At 48.2% G+C, this 13,921-nt stretch overlaps 1 long non-coding RNA gene across 1 annotated transcript in view; it reads left to right on the top strand.

The window, feature by feature from the left end:
- Window positions 1-9,057, top strand: part of LOC129635179 (uncharacterized) — a 42,363-nt gene extending 33,306 nt beyond the window's left edge. Inside the window, exons 3-4 of the long non-coding RNA XR_008706139.1 lie at window positions 7,514-7,665; window positions 8,508-9,057. This is a non-coding gene — a long non-coding RNA (uncharacterized LOC129635179). The remainder of the gene's footprint in view (window positions 1-7,513; window positions 7,666-8,507) is intronic.
- The last annotated feature ends 4,864 nt before the right edge of the window (window positions 9,058-13,921 follow it).

Here is a 13,921-nt window from a genome sequence, read left to right as displayed (position 1 = left end):
GTAAGAAACCTGACCTCAGGTCTGCTTCAAGAATTTTCAGTTTTGAGATGGCCCTTGATTACACAGCTCGGTGAGCCGGGGCGTTCTGTCCACGGTGTGGTGTCAGCGCTCTGTGGGGGCGGGGGGGGCGGCGTTGTGGGGTGTCCCCCCTCAGCTCTGAGCCCCAAGGTAGGTGAGGTGCCGAGGCGGTGTCCCCTGCGGCCCATGCACCCTCCTGTGTCCCTTAGAGCCCCCCACGTTCTGCTGAAAAGCCACCTGGTGAAAGCTGGGGTTTTGGGGTTGGCAAATTCCCACTCAGATCTGCCTTTTCCTTTTTAACTTAATGCAGTGTGAAGATTGGCTTGTTGTAAGACAGTGGTCCAAGGACATGTGTTTGAGTTTTTCTCATCTCATCAGTATATTTAAGATGTTTTCTTTAGACACCGTCTTGGCAGTTATAACAATTTTCAAAATGGGATAGAATCCAAAGGCCCGCCTGGTGGTAAGCAGGGGGCCTTGGGTCTGGGTGCAGCTGGGTGGCTGGGGGCCCCGAGGCCTGCCTGATGCCACACCCGCACAGCTATGCCCGTGTCCCGAGTCCATGTTCAGAGTGGCCGCAGGCCGGTGACCCTGCACAGGACCAGACAGAGTGGCTGCTCAGACTGTTCTCGTCACGTCAGCCCAGGCCAAGGTGCCCGTTTCTGTCGGCCGAGCGTGGGGGCTAGGGGAAAGGCAGGGGGTGAATGGGACAGCCAGCAAACGCAGGTGGTGCCGCCTGCCCGTTTGACGCCGAGACACACAGCTTTGTGGGCCGTGTTTGAGCACAGATGAGCTCAGAAAGATGGTCTTTCCACGTTCCCGCAGGAAATATGGAACGGTTATATATTATTTTTATTTTACAGCAAGTTGTCAGGTAAAAGTGATTTTTCCTTATGCGACAAGTTGACTTGATGTAAATGGTCAATTCTGTCCTTCAACTTGTTATCAACAGTGAAAAACTTTCCAGATGTATGAGTAGAAGTGAAGCTGGAGAGTTTACTTCCTGTAAGAATCTTGTATTTTAATTTGAAAATCATTTTATTCGCATAATCGTGTATTTAAACTGCTATATAAAAACATCCACCACACATTAGGGGAGAAGAGCAGAAACTGTGAATTCTAGGTTAATGCAGCACATTGACATGAATCCAGAAACTCACACAAAGCTGGTGGAGAACTTCATCGAGTGATGCATTTGTATATATACAACCTTAAAAAAAAAAATGATCAACTCAGCACTTCATCTGGTCTGGAGACTTGTGTTTAGAAACTGCAGCTTGTTTGTGAATTGCTGTTTTGATTATACAGAGTTCCTGATTCCCAGTGGAAAAGACTTGAGGCACTGACGTGCATCTCTGCCCTGAGAGCAGGGGAGGCAAGGGTTGTCAACTTGAGGTTTCTCTTCACAGGAAAGAGAGTTGCCACCGGGGCCCCTTCAGAATGTTAGAGTAAATAAGTGAAATCAAGCGTGAATGATCAGGGCCAGTTTGTAAGACTCAAGGCTAAGTTATTCTAAGTTTGAGAATATTCAAAAGAGGAAAGGTAGAACCTTTTGGCTGAGATGTTAATTGAGCAACTGTTTCTGGAATTTGCTAATCATGACACAGAATGCCAGCCCAAATTTATTGTCCAGACAGGTTCCTCTGCTGACAGAGGCAGGTGACGCCTTTTATTCTATTTTAGGTTGATCGAAGAAGAGAAGGAGAACACAGAGCAGTGGGCCGAGGAGACTGAGAGCAGGGAGGGCAGGGGGAGCTTAGGCAGCCTCCGTCGTTTTAAATCAGTGAGCTCCCTCAACCTGCTTCCCACCTCCTCGCATGCTGGCTCCTGCCCTCCCCTGCCCAAGCCCAGAAAGAGGCAGCACAGCCTCGCACAGGAGGGAGACCAGCTGGGCATCATGACTCTGGTATGTGACTGCCTCCTCCCTGCCGCATCCCTCCCCCAGCATGCTGTTTTTTGTTTTTTCTCTTTATACCCAGAAGAAAATCAGGTACATTTGCTATGCTCAGAGGTCTAAAAGTTTTTAAACTGCCTCGTCTTTAATCATTCCACAATGGCACAGCAACAAATTAGTCTTGATATTTGGACCACTACTTAGCACGTCATCATGAACTCAGCCAGAGCCTGCCTCTGTAACGTTGGGCCTGGCCTTGTGCAGGGCACAGCAGTTTCTGTGAGAACAGGAAGTTTCTGTTCTCAGGGAGCAGACAGCTTCGTGAAAGTAACCATAGGCAGCTCTCATGGCATGGGAAAGCCGTGCAGCAGATTTTCCACTGGGGATGCCTGGCTACAGGGTGCAGGGCATGCGGTGGGAACAAAACCAAGAATCTACACTGGTCTGCTTGCTGATGAACCTGGCCACGCACTCCGGCCAGCTCTGCATGTGAAACCAGGTTAAAAGCCCAGGGCCCCAGGGCCCCAGGGAAGACGTCGGGCTGCCTCACTTTTCCGAGTCTAAAAGTGGGATGACGACCTAGGGCTTTTGGTGACAAAGTGTGCAGCCCTAAAGCACATATTCCAGCTTTCTTGCGTGTTTAGCTTAGGTGTTGTGAGTGCATTGCTGTTTATCCCATGAAATCACGTGTACAACATTCTGCTTTGTAACTGGACTTGTACTGTCTCTTTTTTCTGTTACCACCCATTGCATGTTAGCTGCATTGTTAGTCAGCTTATAATTAAATTAACCGTGAATCATTTTAGCGGCCTGTGAAGTGGTAACTAGTCCATTTTGTGGTATTTTGACACTGTTTTTATAATTTGCATCATTGGCTAATTAGTTGATATTTAAAATTCTTTGATGATTTCTCTGTGGTTTCATGCTTGATTTCTTTCTGAATATTTATGAAAAGAACAGTTCTGTATGTTTTCCTTGCTGTTGGACTTCTCTGACAGTGTGTCTGCTTTCATCATTGGTTTTGATTTCCTGTCTCATCCTGTTGTCTGCTAAGTCGTCGTCAATCCAGACCCCCCCGCCCCCAGCCCCCGAGGCTGTTGTTTACCCATCCATCTCCCCTCCCCCGTCCCCCCACTGCCTCTGGTCATAGCAGTGCTGTGGTCCACAGCGTGAGTCCCCTTAGTCGGGTTTGTGCTTTGTCCTCATGTCTCATTAAATGGTGTTTTTCCCCCATAGCAGTAATTTGGATTGGTGTATCACTATGCAGTTACAGGAGAAGGCAATGGCAACCCACTCCAGTACTCTTGCCTGGAAAATCCCATGGACGGAGGAACCTGGTAGGCTGCAGTCCATGGGGTCACACAGAGTTGGACAGGACTGAAGGGACTTAGCAGCAGCAGCATGCAGTTATAAGCATAATGTAGATGGATCCTAAACTACATATTATGTGTAATTCATAAATGAGATTGTGCTTACATAAAGAAATGATCCTCTTAAGTGTAGAATTAATGGACTTTTAGATATGCAAATGACACCACCCTTATGGCAGAAAGTGAAGAGGAACTAGAAAGCCTCTTGATGAAAGTGAAAAAGGAGAGTGAAACAGTTGGCTTAAAGCTCACCATTCAGAAAACTAAGATCATGGCATCTGGTCCCATCACTTCATGGGAAATAGATGGGGAAACAGTGTCAGACTTTATTTTTGCGGGCTCCAAAATCACGGCACATGGTGATTGCAGCCATGAAATTAAAAAGACGCTTACTCCTTGGAAGGAAAGTTAATGACCAACCAAGATAGGGTATTAAAAAGCAGAGACATTACTTTGCCAACAAAGGTCCATCTAGTCAAGGCTATGGTTTTTCCAGTGGTCATGTATGGATATGAAAGTTGGGATGTGAAGAAAGCCGAGTGCCGAAGAATTGATGCTTTTGAGCTGTGGTGTTGCAGAAGACTCTTGAGAGTGAGTCCCTTGGACTGCAGGGAGATGCAACCAGTCCATTCTAAAGGAGATCAGTCCTGGGTGTTGATTGGAAGGACCGATGCTAAAGCTGAAACTCCAGTACTTTGGCCACCTCAAGTGAAGAGTTGACTCATTGGAAAAGACTCTGATGCTGGGAGGGATTGGGGGAAGGAGGAGAAGGGGACGACAGAGGATGAGATGGCTGGATGGCATCACCGACTCGATGGACATGAGTTTGGTTGAACTCAGAGAGTTGGTGATAGACAGGGGGGCCTGGTGTGCTGCGATTCATGGGGTCACAAAGAGTCGGACACGACAGAGCGACTGAACTGAACTGAACTGACACAATATCCTTTCTGTGTTGGTGCTTGTATTTAAGACTGTAAATCTCATCAGCTTTTACACAGTTAATGTCTCTATTAGACTCGTTAAAAAAGTATCTTCTATGGTTAATAAAATGTAAAGACTGCACCTGCTATTATGCTAGCTTTCATTCTTATGTATTTTCACAGGGAACTTGCTTTAATGAATTTATTGTGAGAAGTTTTAAATCAAATTCTATGTCAGGATTTTACATTAATGTCCAAGAGGTGGTTAGATTTGTTCAACGTTAAACTAGGTATTATGGTAACTTCCTCATCAGTTAAATTACTAAAGTATAACATGTTTTTGATTAAGAGAAACTAACTTATAGAGAGATTTGGCTGAGAATAGACACCTGTTAAGGCCCTTTGTTGTACAGAATGCTGTGCTTTAATAAATCATGATGTTGTAATAGAATGGTATCTTCCTGAGCAATAATTTATAGTGTTCCTCTAGTAAATCTTGAATAGCTTATTTAACTTCTGTGGTCAAAAAAAATGTTCTGTTTCCAGTCACATTTCTCTGAATCTTCATGTCACTTACATGTTTGCCATCATTTTTGCTTTACTGTATTTGCCTCTACGGATTATTGAAATTTTAGCTTCAAAGTCGCAATGAATCTGGTTTCTCTTCATTTCTTTGCATGCATCTGTCAGCCTAGTGATTTAAGGAAGCAGCGTCAAAAGGTAAACTATTGAGTAATTTAGCAGGCCTTTGTTTCTCTGTGAAGTATTGAAGAGTCCTTATCGTTTAACGTGAATGAACACTGTGTGGTTATGTCCTGGTGAATAATTGACGGTTTAATGGAAGTGATGAAACTCACCCACCACTTAAAATGTGCTGATGGTTCTGTTGGAAATTGGTCATTCGTTGGGACAATTGTAACAGTGTGCCTTTCTCCCACTTGTTGGCCTTCTGGTCATCTCATGCTTGTTTATAATAGACATAGTATTATTTATTATTTTTAAAAATTTCTGTACTTATGTTTTTGGCCGTGCTGCACAGCTTATGGGATCTTAGTTCCCCAACCAGGGATCAGACCAGTGTCCCGGCAGTGAAAGTGCCAAGTCTTAACCTCTGGACCACCATGGAATTTCCACTTAGTGTTTTCTTATAAGAAATGACTGAATCAGAGCCATAGATGTTAGATTTGCGGGAAGCCAATTTAATGATGGTGGGTAGCAGTGTGCAGGAGACTCTGTGTGCCGGGCACGTGCTTTCCGAGTCTGTCATCTCATCCCCAGGTGAGGTCCAGTCTACTGCTATCCCCATTCAGCAGACATAGACACTGAGGCTTAGGGAGGCTGGGCACCCTGCCCAGGCTCTCACACCCAGCAGCGTGTGCAGACTGGTCTGATCAGAGCCTGGACACTTAAACATGGTGCCATCCAGCCACCTTTCCTCCAGAGGCTCTCGTGTCCATCACGGCATCCCTGATGGAGGGAGCATCAGGAGGGAGCTCTCTGCCTCTCCCCTCGGGTCACTTGGATGAGCCCCTGTTGTTGGAGTCCAGTGCCCCAAGGGCTGGCCTTCCTTGTCCCTCTCCTGCTCCCAGCCCGCTGACCGAGCACTCCTGGGCCTTCCCGCAGGACTGGGGTGGCTGTGCTCCAGTTCAGGCAGCTCAGTGCCGGGGAGCCCTTCTGCTGGGCACATCAGACCAGCGCCGTCTCCCTGGGGTTGGTGACCTGGGTGTGCCGCTCGCCTGCTCTGTGGCCTGCTTTGCCCTCCTGTTAAGTGGACACGGTGCTGCCCGTCCTGGCCACGTGGGCACCAGTGGTGTGGCTCCCATCCTGGGGGAGGGCAGCCAGGCTGTGGACCCAGAGGCCTTCCTCAGGAGGAGGCCCGGGGGAAGGGGCTGGCCAAAGTCCCTGACTTTGAGGCAGGTGTTTGTCTCCACTGAGTCCATAGTCAACCCAGGTGTGTCACTTCCCTGCTCTGTTCGATGCTGTTTTCTGATTTTTATAAATGCTTATTTTAACTTTAATTTGAGATTGATCCCTGTTCAGTTCCATGTGGAAAATTTCTAGCCTTTGTAGCCTTCTGTTGTCTGAGGGTTCTTGTTAGAGCTCAGGGGAGGGAGCCCAGTTTATCCAGCTGCTGTTAAACGAGTTCAGCTGCATTTTGCACTGTCACTTTGTTGTCACCAAGTTCCCGTGGGACTGCACAGGATCAGTATTCTTTACAGAATCCCACTAAAAAGGCACAGGTTAGTTGGTTAAAACAGCACACTCATTGTTTATAAAAATACATGCCATGCATGTCTCCTAAAACCTCCCCTGGCTTAACCACACACCCAGATGTATGAGTGAGACCTGTCTGGACCCTGAGGGGTTAATCTGTCCCCACACTCTTGCCACCACTGTCTTTCCTGTCCTCACACCCAGGACCAGCAGAAAAGCTGGGAGTCCAGGAGAGATCATCTCTCTTTTTGTTTTTTTAATTCGTTTGTTTTTTAGCTGAAAGATAATTGCTTTACAGAATTTTCTTTTCTGTCAAACCTCAACATGAATCAGCCATAGGTACCCATATATCTCCTCCCTTTTGAACCTCCCACCCCTCTAGGGTGATACAAGATCATCTCTTAGTGAAGACCAGGGGGTGCTTTATGGAAACCACTGTGAGCGAATGACACTCAAACTGCCTGTAAGTACTTCAGTGGGGAGCCCCGAGTCTGTATGTTACTGAGAAATATGATCCAGGCACATGGTGTTGGTGTGGAGGGGTTAGGTACCTTTTCTGTGTTTCTCTTGTTGTCATGGGTTCCAGTAACCTGCATCATCACTACAAATGATCTTGGGTGGTGGCACAAGCTGTGTCTTTTTCTCCTTCAAACAGAAAGGTCTGGACGGCTTTGCTGAGAGGTTTCGTACTCTAGCTGTGGTGCTTCTGAGCAGCATCTGGCGATGAGCACAGTCCTGTCATCAGGGCAGTTCATGCCATGCAGGGTCCACGGTGCCAGGGTTGCTCTGCTGTCTTGCCCGGCAGGGCCATCTGGTCGCTGGATTCCAGAGAGGGCAGAGCCCGGCTGCAGGGAGGCTCCCGTCCAGGGTCTCTGCACTCAGTCGGATGCTCTCGCTGCCCCATAGCCCTGCTTCTCTTGAACAAGACAGTCCTTTAAGATGGCATTAAGCTAGAACAAGGGGGTTTTTTGTACTTGGGGGAAAGCATAGCTAATAGATTTTCAAATAAGTTTCTGGTTATAATGTAACGCCTGTGTGATTGCCATTTTCAAAACAGTCTATTGTTAGCCAATTTGACACTTACCTCACTCCCTCAGCTGCCAGCTTTACGGGAAGAGGTAGGAGATGACAAGACCGCCATCAAATGTGAAACCTCGACCCCCGCCTCGCCGCAGTCCCTTCGGCTGAGCCGCCTGCACACGGGGGCGCTGCACACAGCCACCCACGAGGACCTCAGGGACGCCCACAAGTAAGCGGCCTGTGTGCGCGTCGTCAGTTTCAGGAGCCCTACGCCTCTTGTCTTGAAGGAGTTGCAAGGATGATTTTAAAGGAATACCATTGGGTTCAGTGCCTGTATTTAGTGGTGAACTTCAGGTGCTGGGGAAGAAGAGCTCAGTGACCTCAGTGATTTTAGAAAACGTCCTTCTCTACAGATTGACTCCTGTGGGAGCTTTCTTCCTGATCTTGGTAGAGGTCTGCCCGGCCCGGGGCACGTTCCTGACAGTGACGGCCCTGTGCCTCTCAGGTTCGCTCTTGAGTGTCCCTCCTGTTTCCTCAGGGGTCTCCTCTCAGGAGACTCCGTCCCCTCCTGTGACTGACACTGTCCTCATTGAGACCACCACCTAAGCTCCGGTCCTGAGCCAGGCAGCACTCGATGGACGACACATGTGGTCACTTGGCCAGCTGACCTGCATGGTGACCGTCGCTCTCCTGCCATGGCCGGGGACAGTCACCCTGCAGGAGGTGGGGGGAACTGCCCAGAGCAGGGGAGCTTGCCTTCTGCTGGAGCGTTTTCACCTGCTGAGCAGCGACCCTGATGGAGGGTCGGAGTGCCCTCTGCACCAGCTGGCCTGGAGTCAAGCCCTCCTCAGGGGAGAGCTCAAGGCAGAGAATCTCAACTTCCTGGGGTGGTTCTCTGTGTCTCGGAGCCTGCATTGCTCGTGTGGAGTGTGTTTGGTGAAGGAGACTCCACTGTCTGCTGCGAGGTTGAGGCGCGGGTGTTGCTGGGTGCCTGTTTCTATCAGTAGCTCTTGTGGAGGGCTGTGTGTTTGCACGAGGGTGCCAGTTAAAGGTCCTTTTCTCTCCCTAAAGCTTGACAGGCTCTCAGGACAACCCCGGGAACAACCCCAGCAGCAGCACCAGCAGGCAGGACTCGCTGCACAAAGCCCCAAAGAAAAAGGGCATCAATCAAGTCCTCCATCAGCTGCTTGTTTCGCAAGAAGGAAAAGGGCCGGCTGAACACCCCAACAAGGAGGCATTAGGACCAGGTGGGTGCTTCACCGTTCAGAGGGAGGAGGGCCTGCAGGCATCTCCCTTCTGTGTCTCCCCTGTTGTCCCCACGAGGCTCCAGTCACTCACGCTGGGAGTCCTCCTGGGAGCAGGAGCGGAAGAGGGGTCTGTCTTCTCAATGAGTCTGAGATGATCAGATGAGTTAACAAGTGGATGGATGGATTGATTAGTGAGTGGTGGATGGATGAACAGATGGCTGGCTGGCTGGGTGGATGGACGGAGCATGGAATGAATAAAGCAGATGATTGTACTCCAATGCTAGAAACATATTGTACGAAATTGATTGAATAGGAGCTGGGCAATGATTGTTTTCTCCTAACAGTGACACGTGTTTGGAAACTGCCTAAGTGCTCATCAGTGAGGGGTGAAGTACAATCTGTGGACACCCCAAAAGGAATAGCCTGCCCTCCTTCCTGCCACCTTCCCCATCCCAGGAGCTCATCAGGGGTTCTGCCCATGCCCCCACCCCACCCCACAGCCACACAGGTCCTCCTGGGGTCCCCTCATCACACAGGGTTATCACTAGGCCCTCATCTCACTTGGCTTCATCTTCTTGAAGACAGGATATGTTCCTGCCTCTTCAGCCACAAATTTGTTGAGTCTTGTTTGTGCTGGGTGTGGGATTTACAGGGGTAAGTAAAGCAGATGTGATCTGGAGCACAGTTAAGTGACAAGAGAGAAAAAGGAGCAGGTTATTAAATGCGATCCCTATTATTAATATATACAACGCTGCGATGGATGGTGCATTGATTATATACCAGATGCTGTGTGTGCCCCTTCCCAAGCAGGTGTTGCCCCCTCACAATTTACAGAGGAGGACACGGTGAACGGTCACACGGTCAGGGAGTGGTGAGGGCAGGTTCACACCCACGCAGCGGGACCAGGCATTTTGCCAAACCACAGCCACCTCTCTGGTGGATGCCACCGGAATGAGATGGTTCTATGGCATGATGATTCAATGGACTTAAGTTGGAGCAAATTCCAGGAGATAGTGAAGGACAGGAAAGCCTGGAGTGCTGCAATCCAAGGAGTGACAAGAGTCAGACACAACCGTACCTCTCCTCGGGGCCCTGCTGTACTTGAGCCGCACGACCCGCGATCGCACTCCAGCCTGCTGACGCCGGCTCGGCCCCCGAACACCGCCAACACCAGACCAGCAACCGCCTGGCCGGGCCCGGGGGCCCGATGGGCTTCCAGGACCCCCCAGTGACCAGGAGGCCATGCGTGCGTGCGCGGGGGGCCTGGGGGTTGGGCTGAGGGGTGCGTAGGTCTTGGCGCCCTCCCACCCCCGGCCACTCCAGACCCGGCCGCGCTGGCTGAGCGGGGCCTCCCCCCCCCCATCCCGTTCGCTGCTCAGGGCCGCGCGACCCCGGAGGTGTCGGTCTTCGGGGCCCGCCGCCTCCCGACCCCCGCGGCCCGGGGGCCTCTGGACCTCCTGCGGGCCTAGGCGCAGCGAATCTTGAGCGCCCAACTTGCCCGGCACCTGCCCGCTGCCCAAACCCACCGGGAGCCACGGAGGCGCGGTCGACCGGAGCGCCTCAAACCCGCCCCTTTGCCCTACCGAGGCCCCCCCACCCTTGTCCCCACGCCGCCCGCCAAGCACCCGACCTTCCTGAGAGAGCAGACGAACCACAGGCAGGCACACAGACAGACAGACAGACACACACACACACACACACACACACACTTGAGTGTGGTCTTTGGAAATACTTCTGTTCCTAGTTGCTGGGTTGAGCCCAACTCTTATAGGACCCATGGAGTGCAGCCCATCAGGCTCCTCTGTCCGTGGCATTTCACAGGCGAGAATACTGGAGTGGGTTGCCATTACCTTCTCCAGGGGATCTTCCCGACCCAGGGATCAAACCCGAGTCTCCTGCGGGCGGATGCCTTGCCATCTGAACCAGCACATTGCGAATTCCCTAGGCAAAATACAAAAAAAAGAGCTCGTGTGCTACTAAGTGGAAAGATGATTGAAGAAACAGACGGTGTCCTTTGTTGGCATCTTTGAATCTTTCTTTAGTTTTCGTTGATTTTTACTCTTAAGGCTACTTGAACAAGGCAAGAGAGAAACCCCAGAATTGAAAAGCAATTGACTTTTTTGAAAGAAACCTGTGCAGGTTAAGCACTCTTCGTTTTTGAGAGATGGTGAAATGCAAAATCTTGATTCAACACATATGACTTTGGTGAACTTTATTTCAAATCTCCATGATGAACCCCTAAGGCGTCCAGGAAGAAAGGAGTAGAGCGGGAGACAAAAAGAGCAACCTTTCCCCTTGGCGCCATCCCAACGAGCTGCTTAGTTCCTTCATCTCATGAACTACCATCTGGGCTTATCTGGTTTGTCTGATTCTTGTTTCGGGGCCCGTTTCTAGTCACAAGGCTGTCAAGAGTGGGGTGGGTGTTTGGGAGGGGGGGGAAGCCCTTCTTTCCATTCCACATGAGACCCAGTGGACAATCCAGGCCCTGGCCACTGCATTGAGTATGCAGCAGCAATATCAACGGTGATGCTGGTTAACAACGCATATTCCTGGAATCCACTCCTTTGGCTACTGACTGTGTGTGGTGGTGGTCTGGAACCTATATCTGGAAGCTTTCTTTATGATTGCAAATGACACCAAAGTCTGAGGACGAAGGTAGATCTTCACATTTCTGCAAGAGCCACACACCTCTAGAAGGAACCACAAGACTTGCTTGAAATGGTCAAGGTATAAGTATTGGACTAAACGTTGGAAGGTCTCCACCTTTGCTATGGAAATCAAAATATCTTTCTTTGAAGTGAAAATGAATCATACTCAACGTTCACGTTCTTGTAGAGCTTTTGAGAAGCCCTAAATTGTAGAAATCTGCTGTACGAGTTCCTTGAAAGCAAGAACCTATATTTATGGATATGTCTTAGTGCCTTAGATTGTGCCTTGATTATAGTGTACACATCAACCCAGGAAATAAAGAATTGAATCGCCAAATATACAAAGAGATCAAAAGTGCCGAGCCAAGTGACACCTTGAGGCTTCCAAGAACTTTTCTGTCTTGCACACACTAAGTAAATCCTGAGCACCTACGATGAGCTGGGAGGCATGTAATAAGTTTCTGGAACTAGAATGCGGAGAGAAGAAGAAACAGAGTTCCTGCTTTCACTGAGACGAATCTAATGATACATCACAGGCAGATCCTTTGAGAACTTATCGAGGGGCCTCTACCCTCACCAAAACCTGGGTGTCAGGGAAGGCTTTTCAGAGTAACAATTGAGTTGAGGTCCATAGGTTGAACCTACGTAAACCAGGGTTAAGATGCAGGACGAATTTCTGGCAGGGAAAATAGCATCTTGGAAGGCTATGTGACCAGGGAAACTTAGAACATTCAAGAAATGAAAATGCCCTATGGGATGGAAGCCAAAGAGTACAGAGGGCATTCCAGTTAAAAGACATCAGAGACTAACGTGGGGAACAAGCATGAAGGGATGTGATCATATATTCAATATGATGGGAAAATACAAGAGCAGTTGGGGCAGGGAGATGATAGAATTTCTCTGCATTTCCAAAATGTCATCTTGCTCCATAACACTAATGTTTGGAGCGACTCAACTCCAAGTTACAAGGAGGGACCACTTCCACGAGTTCGAATAGTCCTCATTGCAAAGTCTGTCAATAACGAATGCTAGAGAAGACGTGGACCAAAGGAACTCGACTCCACATGCCGATTGTGTGGGTGAATTCTCTAAGAAATTAAAGGAAGGAGTGCTACATCTTGTTTATTGTATTGTGTTTGGGGGGAACTATTTTGGAATTAGAGGAGCCCATTTCTCAGTATATGATTTCCAAACTAGGCAAGTATAATTACAGTCTGATAAGATGTAACTCAAATAACTTCTGAATGTTAATTGATTTTGAAAGAGGAAATAATCTTGCAAGAGAAATATAGACAAACAGGAAAAGCATAGTTGTCAATATATTGACCTAGAGATGCTACAAATATTGTTTAAGAAATATGAAAGTTTCATGGAGTATTTCACCTGAAGGAATTATTTCCTCTTAAAAGTCAAAAGGGCTTCCCTGGTGGCTCAGAGGTTAAAGCATCTGCCTGCAATGCAGAAGACCTGGGTTTGATCCCTGAGTCAGAAAGATCCCCTGGAGAAGGAAATGGCAACCCACTCCAGTATTCTTGCCTGGAGAATCCCATGGATGGAGGAGCCTGGTGGGCTACAGTCCACTGGGTCGCGAAGAGTCAGATACTACTGAGCAACTTAACTAACTTAAAAGTCAAAAAGGATCATGAGTCCACTCATAAAAATGATTTGTTCTTCAGTTTTATTATGAATTACCTGACTAAAGGATGATTATGTATTGTATTATTCCTTCAAAATTATAGCACATTGTTCACTTTCCAGATTTTTATTTAATTGATATTTATTTAACATTGACTCTGTGCCAGCACTGCAAAACCCACCCACACACCCTACACCAATTTTGTGACTTCATTAGAAACCACTTAATCAAGCAAATTCTATAGTTGCCTCTATTTTACATCCTAAATTGGCACATTATATGTCGCCCTACTTAACACTATTAAGATTATCTCTTTTTTTAAAAATTCTTGATAAATATAATTCCTGGCTTCCTCACAAAATAATTTAAATTATATAAAAACTGGAACTTTGTCTAATTTATCACTGTATTCTTAGCTCTTCGAGGAATATTAGTACTAGATATTCAAAGGACTCGTATTAAATGAAAATGATTTCAGTGGGTCTCAAAAGAACTTGGCTTTAAAAGGCATTGGTGTGGGGAGCTGCCCGTCAGAACGGGGTCCTTTGTCCGAAGGACACAGCTCTGGGAGCTGCCTCAGTCCTTGAGGGTTTGCTTGCAAACATAGCTCTCTGTCCCGCCACCCCAGAGATTAGGCGCTTATTTACTGCAGGCACCTGGAGTTCTGTGCAAACTTCTCACGCACAGAGAAATATTATCTGGTGTAAGAAATAATAACAGGGTGCCATTCCCATGCTCTCAAGATTTCTTGTGACTGTTTGTAAGATGTGTAGGTCAAACAAAGAAAATGTTAACTGTCTTGTCTTTCTCACGCTCTTCTGTATAAATATGAGATGCTGAATAAAGTTGGTGTCAGACTGCGTCCCTTCGTGGAGACGTGTCTGAACCTCTCGACCCCATCTTTGTTGGAGATTTCTCTTGCTTTCGTTTCTTTTCTCAGCCCCGCCGTGCACG

Source organism: Bubalus kerabau, chromosome 20 (assembly GCF_029407905.1).
Source record: "Bubalus kerabau isolate K-KA32 ecotype Philippines breed swamp buffalo chromosome 20, PCC_UOA_SB_1v2, whole genome shotgun sequence".
Lineage (NCBI taxonomy): Eukaryota > Metazoa > Chordata > Mammalia > Artiodactyla > Bovidae > Bubalus > Bubalus kerabau.
Note: the sequence above shows the minus strand (reverse complement) of the source record. Positions and strands in the feature narration are given on the sequence as shown.